The sequence below is a fragment of the Triticum aestivum genome, chromosome 5D, assembly GCF_018294505.1.
Source record: "Triticum aestivum cultivar Chinese Spring chromosome 5D, IWGSC CS RefSeq v2.1, whole genome shotgun sequence".
NCBI lineage: Eukaryota > Viridiplantae > Streptophyta > Magnoliopsida > Poales > Poaceae > Triticum > Triticum aestivum.
The window spans coordinates 451,798,379-451,811,439 of record NC_057808.1 but is presented as its reverse complement, the minus strand read 5'-3'; the positions used below and the strand labels follow the sequence as shown (position 1 = coordinate 451,811,439).

The window sequence follows — 13,061 nt, the reverse complement described above, 5'->3', positions numbered from 1 at the left end:
AAAACCTGCAGATGGGTCAAACATTAGAAAAAACAAAACAAAAATAGAAGGCCAGGAGCACTATATATGCCTATCAAGATTACTACTAATGTTGTGAACAAGTTGAATCATTTGGCCATTCTTAAGCTTAGGGCTCAGGCGGTATGCATTTTCGCTGAGTACCGAAAAACATGCATGGAACCAGTGCAGTGCGAGAGGAGAGGGAATAATGCCGAGACAAGCCATGTGTGCAAAAGGAAAGAGGAATAAAGCTTCCATGGTCGACGTGTCGATAGACGGATGGAAGGTACTATAAGTCTAGAGTGTAGACTAGATGTGGATTAGCAGGAGAGGCTCTGAACTTTCACCTCCTGTTCTCTCAGCATCTCACCTACTGTACTGTCTTGTTCCCTCACCCCCACCGAATGGACCCTTGCTGTATCCTGTATCAAAAGTGAAGAGAGTTTGGCTCCGGACGCCGACCAACCAGAGATTGAGATTAGGATGCTGCTGCTGCTGCTGCTTTATTCGGACGTGACACCACCACTGTACCGCCACCGCACTCACCCGGCCGGCAAGCTACATACATTACATGACCAGAGAAGGCGCAGCGGGGAGGGCAGATTCCTCTGCCAAAGATTTCCCCACCTTCCCGAATTGAATTTCACCACAGGCCAGAGGCGTTCGTCCCCTGCTTCCCGGATCATCGTTACTTACTTGGTAAGCCACCTCCCTTTCCTGCTGCTGTTCCGTCTTGCTTGGATTGGGGTTAGGGGCTTAGGGCCGCGGATCTTGGGACAGAGCTTTTGTGCGCGCGCGCGCGCAATTCAGCTCTGCTTTCTACACCTCCCCCACCAGTTTAGTTTAGTTATCATAGTGTCAGTTTCTCCTCCTGGATACCTGTGTTGTTTACTCGCTGTGCTTTCTCAAGTTCGTCGCCGGCATATCGATCCAGGGGACCCAAAACAAAAGGGGTTACTACGATCTATGTTCCTCTCCTAGATACTGTGTACTATGTAGTATTTGTATATAAACGAGATTGCTACTCCCTTTATTTGTCTGTCTCTTTGGGTTTAGGGTTTAGGGTTTAGGATTTGTGATTTCTTTCACAAGTTGGTTTTTCTTATCTCCATTTAGTCAGATTGTGACAATTGTTTCTTTATGCATGCAGATCTGGCCACGGTTCTGGAAGTTTCACCGACTTGGTTGCTTTGAATAGGAGTATGAACTATCACCAACTTGGTGAACAGTTATTTTTATGGGAATAGAAAAGCTCCATAAGCAGCCCTCTGGTCGTCTGGTTGAATCCCTTAAAATGGAGAGGGTTAGGACCATTCTGACTCATGGATACCCATACCCACATAAGAACTCGAGACATTTCATGATTAGAAAGACTATCAAGCCAGACTATTCAAACTTTAGTCGTTGGTAAGCAATCTCTTGAGTCTGTGAAAAGATAATTTTAAGTAAAACAACATGTATTAGTTACCTGAGGCTGTTTCTGAATGCAGGTACGTTGCTTGGATATTCTTGGCCGCATTAACCATCGCCCTAGTTTTCAGTCAATGGGGTTGGATTTGAGGATGAATCTTTCCCTCTTCCTCGCTGTTTATATTTCCTCTCTAGTTTTCTTTATCATCTTCCACGTCATATTTCTTGGACTCTGGTATTTGGATCTTAGTTTCTCGCATGGCACAGAAAAAGCCAGAGATGCTTACTATAGTCCAAAATTGTGCAGTAAGATTTTTGGCATACAATGGTTCAGGTGTTCCGTTCATCTTCTTTATATACGTGTGACTTTTCTAAGATTTGCATTTTCTGTCACATCACAGGTGATAAGTATAGCTTGCTGCGTGTTCTACAGCCACTGTAGTAACAGGACTCTTTCAAGGGACCAATCTTTTGATCGTAGAACTGCTAGCTTGGTTGCATTTTCACTATGGAGAAAGCAAAATGAGGACAAGAGACTGATTTCAAAGCAATTGCCTATGCATAAGCTTAAGGGCCAGATTTGCTCGTCCTGGTTTGCTCCGGTTGGCTCTGCCAGTGATTACCCACTTCTATGGAAATGGGCCATTTATGGAGAAGTTAGTATACTTCACCTTCTGTTCGTGCTTGGATATCTCTTCTGTTTATTTACTGTTCTATTTTTATCTTGTATGTTTGCTCCAGTTAGCTTCCAATGGATCTGAACACTCCAACATCATTTCACCTGTCTACTCTTTGTGGGTTACATTCATTGGTCTTACATGGCCAATTATGTCGTGGAGCGGTCAACTGGGTATGCCTACTGTCTGAACACATCCTTCTGGTAGATAAGAATTTTTTGATGTATTATAAACAAGTCAACATGCCTACCCCAACTTGTTTGGGACTAAAGGCCTTGTTTTTGCTGTTGTATTATATAAAGAAGTCAACAGATAAGTTTGCATTCTGTCATCTTAAGAGGGAACTTATGATGATGAAAAGGAAATGCAATATGTTCGTTATGATTTCATCTAAACAGAACTATAATATGGTTTTCAATGTCCATGGCCCCTTAAGAATCTAAAAGGTGTTGCATTCAGTTTATTACCTATACGTCACATGAATATACTTTAGTGAATAACATGTTGTGACTGAGTAAGATATCCCCAGGTCATTATTACTTATTAGGGTACTGAAGAGTTGGACATGATGATGACCACTTTATTTGTGTTTTTTCACATGTTTGACTAGCAGATAAAAAAACAGGCCAGAAAAAGATGCTCAATATAACTGACTCATTCATTCTCGTTGTTCCCTTTCTTGAATTGTTGTATAGATGGGCTCTAAATCATCCTTTAACAATTTCGGAGTATGAGAATCTGAAGAAACTGTTGAAACCGGATTTTGAGGACATGGTTCCTTGGTATTCTGGGTATGTTCTAGATCTATACATAAGCTCTTATTATCCACTTGATCTTATAAAAATGGCTGACTATTTGTCGATATATTTGCTTAAAACTGTTTTCAACCTGATGATATCAGTCACACTTTTTGTTGGTCGATTGGACATGCGTATGATGCAGGTACATGCCTGTGATTTCAAGGCTTGAGTCCTCATGTTGGTCTAGTTTTTTGTTTCCTTGCAGTCTTTCCTTGTCTCAGAATACCCTCCTTCCTAGAATTTCGGTCTTGTGCTCTAAATTGCTTTCACATTGTTTTTTATTTTTACAGTCCCTAGTTGAGCCTATTGTTCTGTTAAAACATTGACATTTCTTTTCTAACCTAACCAGGCTGCTATGAACAAAGGTCCAGACGAATCTAAGAGCAGCTACCTTTTGTACAATCATCTTGATGGAAAAGACGAACTTTGGTTTGACTTCATTGCAGATACCGGCGATGGGGGCAACTCTACATATGCTACAGCACACTTACTTGCTCAGCATTCTTTAGTGTAAAATCTGATGATTCGAGGCTTATATTTCCCCGTGGAAAACTACTAATTGGTGGAAACCTCATGTATGCTGCATACTTTGATCGTTTACATCATTTGAAGTTTTAAGTTCATGTTTCCTGATCAATGACTAGTAAATGTTTTGCTTGTCATATGCTAGTTTATCATGAGTTGCATTCCGTACATGGATGATGCCATATATTGATTGTTTTTGCCAGCTTGTTATATTGAATTTGATTTTTCCATGTTGATGTTGGAATAAGCTCTTCAAAAGTATGTTGATTTGTTCCTTTCTTTTGCAGATATCCAAATCCATGCTCATTTACATATGAGCAGTGTTTTTCCGCCCTTTTGATTATGCTCTCCGGCCTCCTGCTTGGTATACGCCTGAACACATAACATTGGAAAAACCTGAACTTCCTCTTGGAGTTTATGAGCTCAGGCAGTATAGCCGATCACAGTGTTTTTATGATTCCTGGAAACCACGGTAAATATTACCTACCTATGATCTGCATTGTACTTTGCGTCTTATGACATTCATATACCTGTCTTCTTCCTTGCCCATCAGTGTTAAAAAAAATTCTTGGCATCGGAGAAGTTACACTATATATTAAGAGAGCTATGTAAATAAGGATGACAAAAGCTGATCCACAACATGGGCTTAGCCCCAGCCTCTGAACGTATGTGCCTCCAGTCACACTGGATGAGCATGAGCCTGGTAAGGATGTGCTTCGTGCTCTGCACAGATGCGCCTGAGGACTCGTGTAGGATACACTGAGTTTTAGCACCACAAAGATATCCTCCAAGTGAGCCGAGTCGCGGATATGCTTGCCAATTTTGTCTTTGGTTAAATAGCATCCTGTAACACCTTCCATGCCCATTCACCCAAGCTTTCTCCACCTCCAATGCCCTTGGCAACCACGCCGGTTGTCAGCTCTAGCAGAACGACACCAAAGCTGTAGATGTCAGTCTTCTTGCTCGCCTTTCCATTGTACTGAAAGTATTCTGCAAAAGTTGCATTTAGTAAGCGTTCAATGAAAATGTTCGAGATGCCTTGCTGGATTTGAGACTCACCAAGGGTCATGTACCTGTGTGTACCACAAATGGCTGACATGTGCTGGGACTCGCCTAGGTTGACAACCATTCGAGTAAGCCCAAAGTCGGCGATCTTGGCATGGAACTTTGGGTCAAGCAAAATGTTGTCTGACTTGATGTCCCAGTGGATAATAGCCTGTCCGCACACTTGGTGGATGTAGTTCAGACCCAAGGCTGCATCAATAGCGATGGTCGGCCTCCTCGGCATGTACAATGGTGCAGGGGCGCCCTCGCGGTAACGGTGGTGCAGCCAGTCGTCGAAGTTGCCCTTCTCCAAGTGCTCGTAAACAAGCAGCTTGGCATCTTAGCTGGAGATGCTGCAAAGCAGCTTGGTGTTCTTGTGATTGATGCTCCCCAATGTCTTCACCTCCGAGTTGAACGGTTTGCGGTCCGGATTTCCCATGTTGCAAATCTTCTTGACAGCCACTATTCTGCTATTGCGATCCTTAGTGGCACCATCAAGGCTAGGAAGTGGACACGGTACACCTTTCCAGACCCGCTGTTGAGGATAATGTTCTCCTCAGATGTGTTGTTGACCACGCTGGATTTCGTGAAGTCTAGAGGTGTGAATGGTGTCATTTTCCAATCAGTCACGACTTCTTTCACCACTTGTGTGTTCTTCCAACGCCGGAAGAGCAGCCATATGATCATGCTCATGGAAGCGATGATAACCATGACATCGAGCACTAACAAGATTATCACACACTTATGGAGGTGGGTGCCTCCGTGGTATTTTAGGAGATTTATCCTCAAGTCCCACTTGGCACAAAGCCCATGGTTTCCAAGGAAGCTGCGGTTGTACTTTGCACTTTGCAGAGAGAGGAACGCCTCCCCATTGAGTTGGTTAAATGACAAATTGAGGGACGCAATTGAATGGTTGCCGAAGTACATGCCGAATTTTGCTTGTTAGCTCGTTGTTGGACAAATCAAGGACTACCAGTGATGAAATTGTCTCAATGCTCCGTGCCGGTATTGCACCTGATATACGATTGTTGCTGAGGTCAAGTGATTTGAGATTTTGCAACAATTTAATTGATGTTGGTATGGATCCAGGTACCTTGTTCCCATTTAGTGACAATTCAGAAAGCATGTGGAGATTGCTCATGCTGAAAGGTAGCTCTCCCCGGAGTTAGTTATTCTGCACCATCAACACCAATAGCCTAGTTCCAAACGTCGAGATCGAGCTGGAGAAGTGGTTGTTTTGCATCTCAATTCGAGAGATATTCAAAGATCTCTCTTTCGACATAGAGCCAGTGAAGTTGTCCGACATTAGCACTGTATGCACCAACGGCAACCACCATATATTCACCAGAAACATCCCTCGGAAGTTATTACCGAGCATAATGTTTTATCCAGCGAGAGGCAATTGCCAATGCTCACCGAGAGCTCGCCAGAGAAGCTGTTGTTAGAAACTACTATGTTGAATAGTTTCCCATGAGCGCATAACTCCTGCAGTGGTGAGCTAGACAAGTTTTTGTTGTAGACCTCAATATTTCCAAGCGGAGAGTGCTTCCCAAGTTCTTGTGGCACCTCACTCGAGAGCATATTGTCAAACAACTGGATGTATTGGAGGTTGGGAATGAGGTCAATGCTTCCAGGGATGGGGCATATGAACTCATTGTTGTATATGATGATAATGGTTAGTTTCTTGAGAGTCCCAAAGTCTTCTGGTATGCAGCCGGTGAGTTTGTTTCCCGACAAGTCTTTCTTAATCAAATTCACCGTAGTGATGTTGCATGACAGCTCCTCGATGAGTCCATTGTCATACACGTACAAGATCCCGAACTTTTGGTGCTGCCAAATCCAGACGGGGATTGAACCACTGAGCTTGTTGCCCCATAGGTCCAACATGATTAGTTCCTTTAGGCTTGAGAATGCCTCTAGAATCTCGTCGGTGAAGCCATTCGTGTCAAGAAGCGGGTTATGGAGTGTTGAAAGCTCGGCCATCGGCATCGGCAGAACTGCACTAAAGTTGTTGTTAGTTAGGGTGAGGTGCTTCATAGATGGTTATAACCGGCTAATGTCTTGAGGAAGGAATCCATGGAAGCCATTGTAGGAGAGATCAAGGTACCGAAGCCAAGAGCAGGCGTAGAGCATGATGTCGGGGAATCTCCCAGTGAGCTTGTTGTATGAAAAGTCAAGGTGGATCAGGTACTTGAGGTTGCACACAGACGGAGGGATGCTGCCGGTAAGATTCAAACGCTTGAATGAATCGCCGTAACTAGGCCTCCAGCGATTGCCACACAGGTGTCAGCTGCGTTGTAGTAGGTGGAGGCCTAGTTACATGGATTTCCTTCAAGCGTTAGAATTTTATCGGCAGCATCCCTCCATCTGTGTGCAACCTCAAGTACCTGATCCACCTCGACTTTTCATACAACAAGCTCACTGTGAGATTCCCGGGCATCACGTTCTACGCTTACTCCTGGCTACGATACCTTGATATCTACTATAACAGCTTCCATTAGTGCTTACTCATGATATCAGCCAGCTGTCGCCATCCATGAAGCTTCTCTGCCTGACTAACAAGTTCTTCTGTAGTGTTCTGCCGACGGCGATGGCCAAGCACTAGGCACTTCAGAACCTACTTCTTGACACGAATGGCTTCACCGGCGAGATTCCAGAGGCATTCTCAAGCCTAAAGGAACTAACCATTTTGGACATGTGGGGCAACAAATCAGTGGTTCGATCCTCGTCTGGATTTGGCAGCACCAAAAGCTCGAGATCTCGTACTTGTATGACAATGTACTCAACGGGAAGTTGCCATGCAACATCACTGCGGTGAATTTGATTAAAATAGACTTGTTGGAAAACAAACTTGCTGGCTGCATACTAGAAGACTTTGGGACACTCAAGAAACTAACCATTATCATCCTATACAACAACGAGTTCATAGGCCCCATCTCCATAATCATTGGCCTCATTCCCAAACTCCAATACATCCAGTTGTTCGACAATATGATCTCGAGTGAGGTACCACAACTTGGGAAGCACTCGCCGCTTGGAAATTTTGAGGACTACAACAACTTGTCTGGCTCGCTACCGGAGAAGTTATGCACCTATGAGAAACTATTCAACTTTGTAGTTTCTAACAACAGCTTCTCCGACGAGCACCCGGAGCATTGGCAACTGCCTATCGCTGGATAACATTATGCTCGACAACAACAACAGCAACAACAACTTCTCTGGGAAGTTTCAGGTGAATATATGGTTGTTGCCATCGGTGCATACATTGCTAATATCGGACAACAACATCACTAGCACTATGCCGATAGAGATATCTTCGAATATCTCTCAAATTGAGATGCAGAACAACCATTTCTCTGACTCGACCCTGACATTTGAGATTGGGCTATTGGTGTTGATGGTGTAGAATAACCAACTCCCGGGAGAGCTACATGTCAACAGAAGCAATATCCACATACTTTCTGAATTGTCACTAAGTGGGAACAAGATACCTGGATCCATACCAACATCAATTGAATCATTGCGGAATCTCAAATCACTTGACCTCAGCAACAATCGTATATCAAGTGCAATACCGTCATGGAGCATTGAGATGATTTCATCACTGGTAATCCTTAATTTGTCCAACAACGAGCTAACATGCAATATTCCGCCTTACTTCGGCAACCATTCAGTTGCATCCCACAATTTGTCATTTATAACCAACTCAATGGGAAGTTGCCCCTCTCTCTGCGAAGTGCAAAGTACAACCGCGGCTTCCTTCGAAACCGTGGGCTTTGTGCCAAGTGGGGATTGAGGATAAATCTCCCAAAATTCCACGGAGGCACCCATCTCCAGAAGTGTATGATAGTCTTGTTAGTGCTCGGTGTCACTATCATCATCACTTGCATGAGCATCGCCATATGGCTACTCTTCTGTCGGAAGAACACACAAGTGGTGAAAGAAGTTGTGACTGATTAGAAAATGACACCATTCACACCTCTGGACTTCACGGAATCCGACGTGCTGAACAACATATCTGAGGAGAACATTGTCGGCAACGGCGGGTCTAGGAAGGTGTACCGTGTCCACCTCCCTGGCCGTCATGGTCTCTTGAGGATCGCAGCAGCGGAATAGTGGCTGTTAAGAAGGTATGCAACATTAGAAATCTAGACCACAAGCAGTCTGACTCGAAGGTGAAGACATTGGGGAGCATCAATAACAAGAACACGATCAAGCAGCTTTGCAGCATCTTCAGCCAAGATGCCAAGCTGCTTGTTTACGAACACATGGAGAAGGGCAGCCTCGACGACTGGCTGCGCTGCTGTGACCGCAAGGGCGCCCCTACGCCATTGGACTGGCCGACAAGGCTGACCAGGCTATTATCCATCAGGACATAAAGTCAGCCAACATTTTGGTTGACCCAGAGTTCCATGTCAAGATCGCCGACTTTGGGCTTGCTCGAATGGTTGTCAATCCACGCCAGTCCCACCATAGGTCAGCCATTTTTGGGACACACAGCTACATGGCCGAACCTCAAATCTAGCAAGGCGTCTCAAACCTTTCTGTTGAAATCTAACTGAATGCAAATTTTGCAAAATACTAATAGTACAGTGGAGGGGCGAGCTCTAGAAGACCGATATCTATAGTTTTAGTGTCGTTCTGCTAGAGCTGACAACCGACATGGTTGCCGTGGGCGTTGGAGGAGGAGAAAGATTGGCTGAATGGGCATGGAAGGTTTTACAAGATTGCTCTTTAACGAAAGACAAAAGCGTCGAACATATCCGTGACACGGTCCAGTTAGAGGATATTTTTTATGGTGCTGAAACTCGGTGTTCCCTGGACGAGTCCTCAAGCGTATCTGCGGTCGAGCATGAAGCGCGTCCTTACCCATTTCATCCTCATCCAATGCAACCGGAGGCACGTACGTAGCTGGGCTGAGACTATGTTGCGGAGGAGCGGGACCGCAAGGGGCACCTCCAGCAGTCGGCATGGCCATCGACGCGACTCTGTAGCACATACATCAATCTAGAGTAATTAAGGTACGGTAACCTTTATATCACTCGTATTGAACTCAATTTTCTTGTTGTAGGAAGTCGAATTTACCAGTTGGCTGTCTAACCAGACTAATTTATCGCATTTGTATTGCCTAGTATCATTCGGACGCGGTGTTTCTGATCGCGAGCACACCTGTGCTCTTTATCAGAGCGGTTGAGGTGCATGTTGGGATGCGATGCATTAAATCTAAATGGCTGGCAGAGATAGAAGTGCTTCCGTAAATAAGGAAATGAAAGAATACACCTGGGCTATGGGCCAAGATGTAAACGGAGGAGAAGACGTCGGCGAAGGCAACGAGTCGAGTCGTGGCTCAGGACGTCCACTTTCTTCCTGATCCGTGGATCAGGAAATTTGCTTTTCGTTAACTCAGCAGACGGAGGAGTAAATGAGTAGATTGGGTGGCAGGTGGAGGGGATTGGGGTTGTCCGGCCATCTCCTACCTCTGGCGGCTGCAACTTCGAATCGATAGAGCATTCGAGCTTGGGGAGAAGAGATTCTACTAGTAAGTCCAGATCTATGGGTGGAGATGGAGTGGCTAATGGAGCCGACTAAAAGGTAAGGCAACAGATAGCTGGTCACCCACCGTATTTGCTTTCGATCTGGTTTGCGTAAGACTAGCATAGTGCCCGTGCACTGCCACGGAATCAAAAGGAAAAGAGCAATAGCATAATTTTATCAATGGGTTTATTTATTTTGGCTTGTTCATCAGTTAACTGCAGCAAGATAACAACATTTTATTTCATACTACCCAAATAAAAATATATTAGTTCATAACAATCCAATATAAGACCAGAGACAAAATGACAACATCAGTTAAGCTTTGTTGTGCTTTATCCCAAACTTCCTGCGCATATTTCCCAAATTATTGAAATCCTTAAATGTTTCCTGTGCTATCAACGGGGAAGATGAATCCCCAAGCGCCGGGGTGTAACAAGAGGTTAGTGAAGGGCAACTTGCATCACATCATAGATTCAGGGATTTAGGAAGTAAAACAAGCCGTGACTGAAGAAATCCTACAGTTAGAGCAAGTGCTGATTGGTCTCTGCATTCAGAAAAAGGATGCTATGCTGTGCTTGCAGGCTGATTGCTCTCTGCATTCTGAAAATGGGTGCTTTATGTCTTCAGTATCTGCCATTTTTGGTTATTCTCTTCATATGACCATAGTTAGTCTCTTTCAGATATTTTATGATCTAATTGTTCATTTCTATTTATTCAGCCCCCCATTTCTGTTAGTGTTCAGCTTTTATGTTCGTTGCTCTATCTGCAATTTACATGCGCTAACTCTCTGTCATCACTCTTTATTCATTAGTCCATGTTCGGTCCCTCAGTTCTTCCTTTTTGCTTTTTTAGCAGTCTAAGCCTGTCAACATAAGAGGGAGAGGGGAGAAGTTGAGCGGTAATCTCTTGGTTCAGATGTTTTCCTTAGCAATCGTTTGACGCAGAGCGTTCTTGTCTTCGGATTTTAAGGACGTTGCAACCTAACATGCATGATTCGGAAAGGGACAAGATAACGGCTGGCATTCTGTAAACTTTTTGTCGAATTGTTAGTAAATTTTTGATATAGAGCCTAAACATCAGTTTTTTTTTCTTTTTTAGATTTCTTTAGTTTAATTAATTGTTCTTCTTTTAGTCATATTTTTCTTTTAGTTGATCAGTGGCTGTCAGTATTGTCGTTTCTTCAGTCTATATTCAGTTTATGTGTTTTCAGTCTATTATTCACTTTATCATTTCAGTTTCTGAGTCTTCATTTTATTTTCTTCATCATTCAGATCCCATGGATTGATTGAGGTTGCAGTGGCGTCGAGTCACAACATTATCAGATACATGCTGTGAAATCATATTTTGCGTGGGGCGCCAACAAGCCAGCGGCGGTGCTCAAGCGGTGTCACTTTCAGTGGCTATAGCAGCCAAAAATCAAAAGCCCTCTATATTCTGATGGCAAAGCTGGTAGGCATCTCAGTAACGAAAGAGCTTATCACCATGACGTGTACGTATGTGTTTTATAAATGTGAGGCTAAGGTCAACCGTCAACCTTAAATTTTGGTACAATTTTTCAGTCTATAGTGCACACTATGTTTCTCTGTCACTAACCACCTGAATTTTATGTACAACTTTTCAGTTTTTGGTTGCTCATTTTTATTGATTGATGGCTTTGTTCTTGATAATCCTTTACGAATCTACTATGCTTTTCTGGATAGGCCAGAAACATGCTTTTGAGTATTTCTTGCTTCAGTAGATTATTGAATGAGGTGTCAGTACAGATTGAGAAAAACAGAGAAATGTTAGTTCTCAGTGCCCTTAAGGATCGGCACCCAAGTATCAGTTTTCAGTCTTCATTCTTTTTTCGGGATTTCTTGCTTCAGTACATTATTTTTATCTTACTACATTTCTTTGTTCTTTTCATTCCGAAAAGGCTACCTTAGCAGCACAACTACACTTTTTTTTTTCCTTTTCAGCTCTCAAACTGCAGCCTCGTTTTGCTGTCAGTTTTCTGTTTTTGATTTTGATCTGGTATGGTTAGTCCTATCTAGTTTTTCCGTATCTGCTACGGCTAGTCAGAACTACTTCCATCTTTTTAACAGCAGTCCTAGTTTTGTTGCTCACTAGCTGACACCTTCTTTTTCTTTTTCTCTTTTTATCAGATGCATGTATCCCACGGGGCATCACATAGATTAGCATTCAAGGTAGGTTCGAGTCTGCAGATCGGGTGGGACGGTATGGCTGGAATACGCTTGGTAACAGGGAGGATTACCACTGCTGTGTACAAGACCTCTAAGGAAGACCATCGTCAGTAAGCTACGAGAACAAGGGCCATTAGCTTTTTGCAAGTGGAGATGCAACCATTGGAAACCAGAACGATGATGCTACTTGGGCAAATGAGACTGGGACAGGCTCGCCGGATTGTTGGCGCCAAAGAAGCGAAAAGAGATGGGTCGCCCAACAACTAGCCGAGAGAAGGCGCCGTACCACCATGGTGTTGTGGAACTAAATGTGTGTGGGAATTGTGCACTTATTAGTTGTATGTTGTTTTCAGGCTTACTGTATGTCTTTGTATGCTGTAGTCATGATAATGGCAACCTGGCTTGTTTATGAGTTAGTACTAGAAAAAACTCCTTCAGATGTCTGTTGAACCTGTTATCAATCTTGTATGAATGGTGCGGCGATTTCTGAATTTTTTGGACAGTGTCCGTGTGCATACAGAGTGGTGTACATATGGTCGTTGATCTGTCTTAGTGATTCGGTGAAGTGCATTTCCCGTTGCCAACATGGTTTCTGTTGGCTGAATTTTCAATTTGAGACAATCTGGTTATCTTTGCCTGCTGGATGGGCAATTGTGTTGAATGTTGGACACATAGCAGTGTGCAGGTGTGACAAGTGCATGCCTGTGTGAGGTCGCGCGCCCAGTGCTCGGCCGATCCATTTCAAATTTCAAACCACAAGAGAGGCAAAAACAGAGGAGCAATTCCAGAAGCAGTTGCATAGTCGTTCCTCCACCATGCGTACCCCATCTGGTCCATCCCTTCGTTTAGGTAGAAGAAGACTGGATACTACTTACAGGGGCGCTTGG

At 43.8% G+C, this 13,061-nt stretch overlaps 1 long non-coding RNA gene across 5 annotated transcripts; it reads left to right on the top strand.

Moving 5' to 3' along the window:
- Positions 1–451: 451 nt before the first annotated feature.
- Positions 452–12,665, top strand: LOC123122660 (uncharacterized). 5 transcript variants are annotated; one of them, XR_006460336.1, is made up of 13 exons: positions 452–699; positions 1,151–1,407; positions 1,491–1,716; positions 1,812–2,066; positions 2,152–2,260; positions 2,783–2,878; positions 3,237–3,462; positions 3,700–3,884; positions 3,966–4,769; positions 8,707–9,477; positions 9,589–10,048; positions 11,263–11,440; positions 12,136–12,665. It is a non-coding gene; the product is annotated as an uncharacterized lncRNA (long non-coding RNA). The 5 variants fall into 5 exon arrangements; XR_006460337.1 differs by adding an exon at positions 10,847–10,889 and having other exon boundaries at positions 3,966–9,477; XR_006460335.1 differs by adding an exon at positions 10,844–10,889 and having other exon boundaries at positions 3,966–9,477.
- Positions 12,666–13,061: the final 396 nt, after the last annotated feature.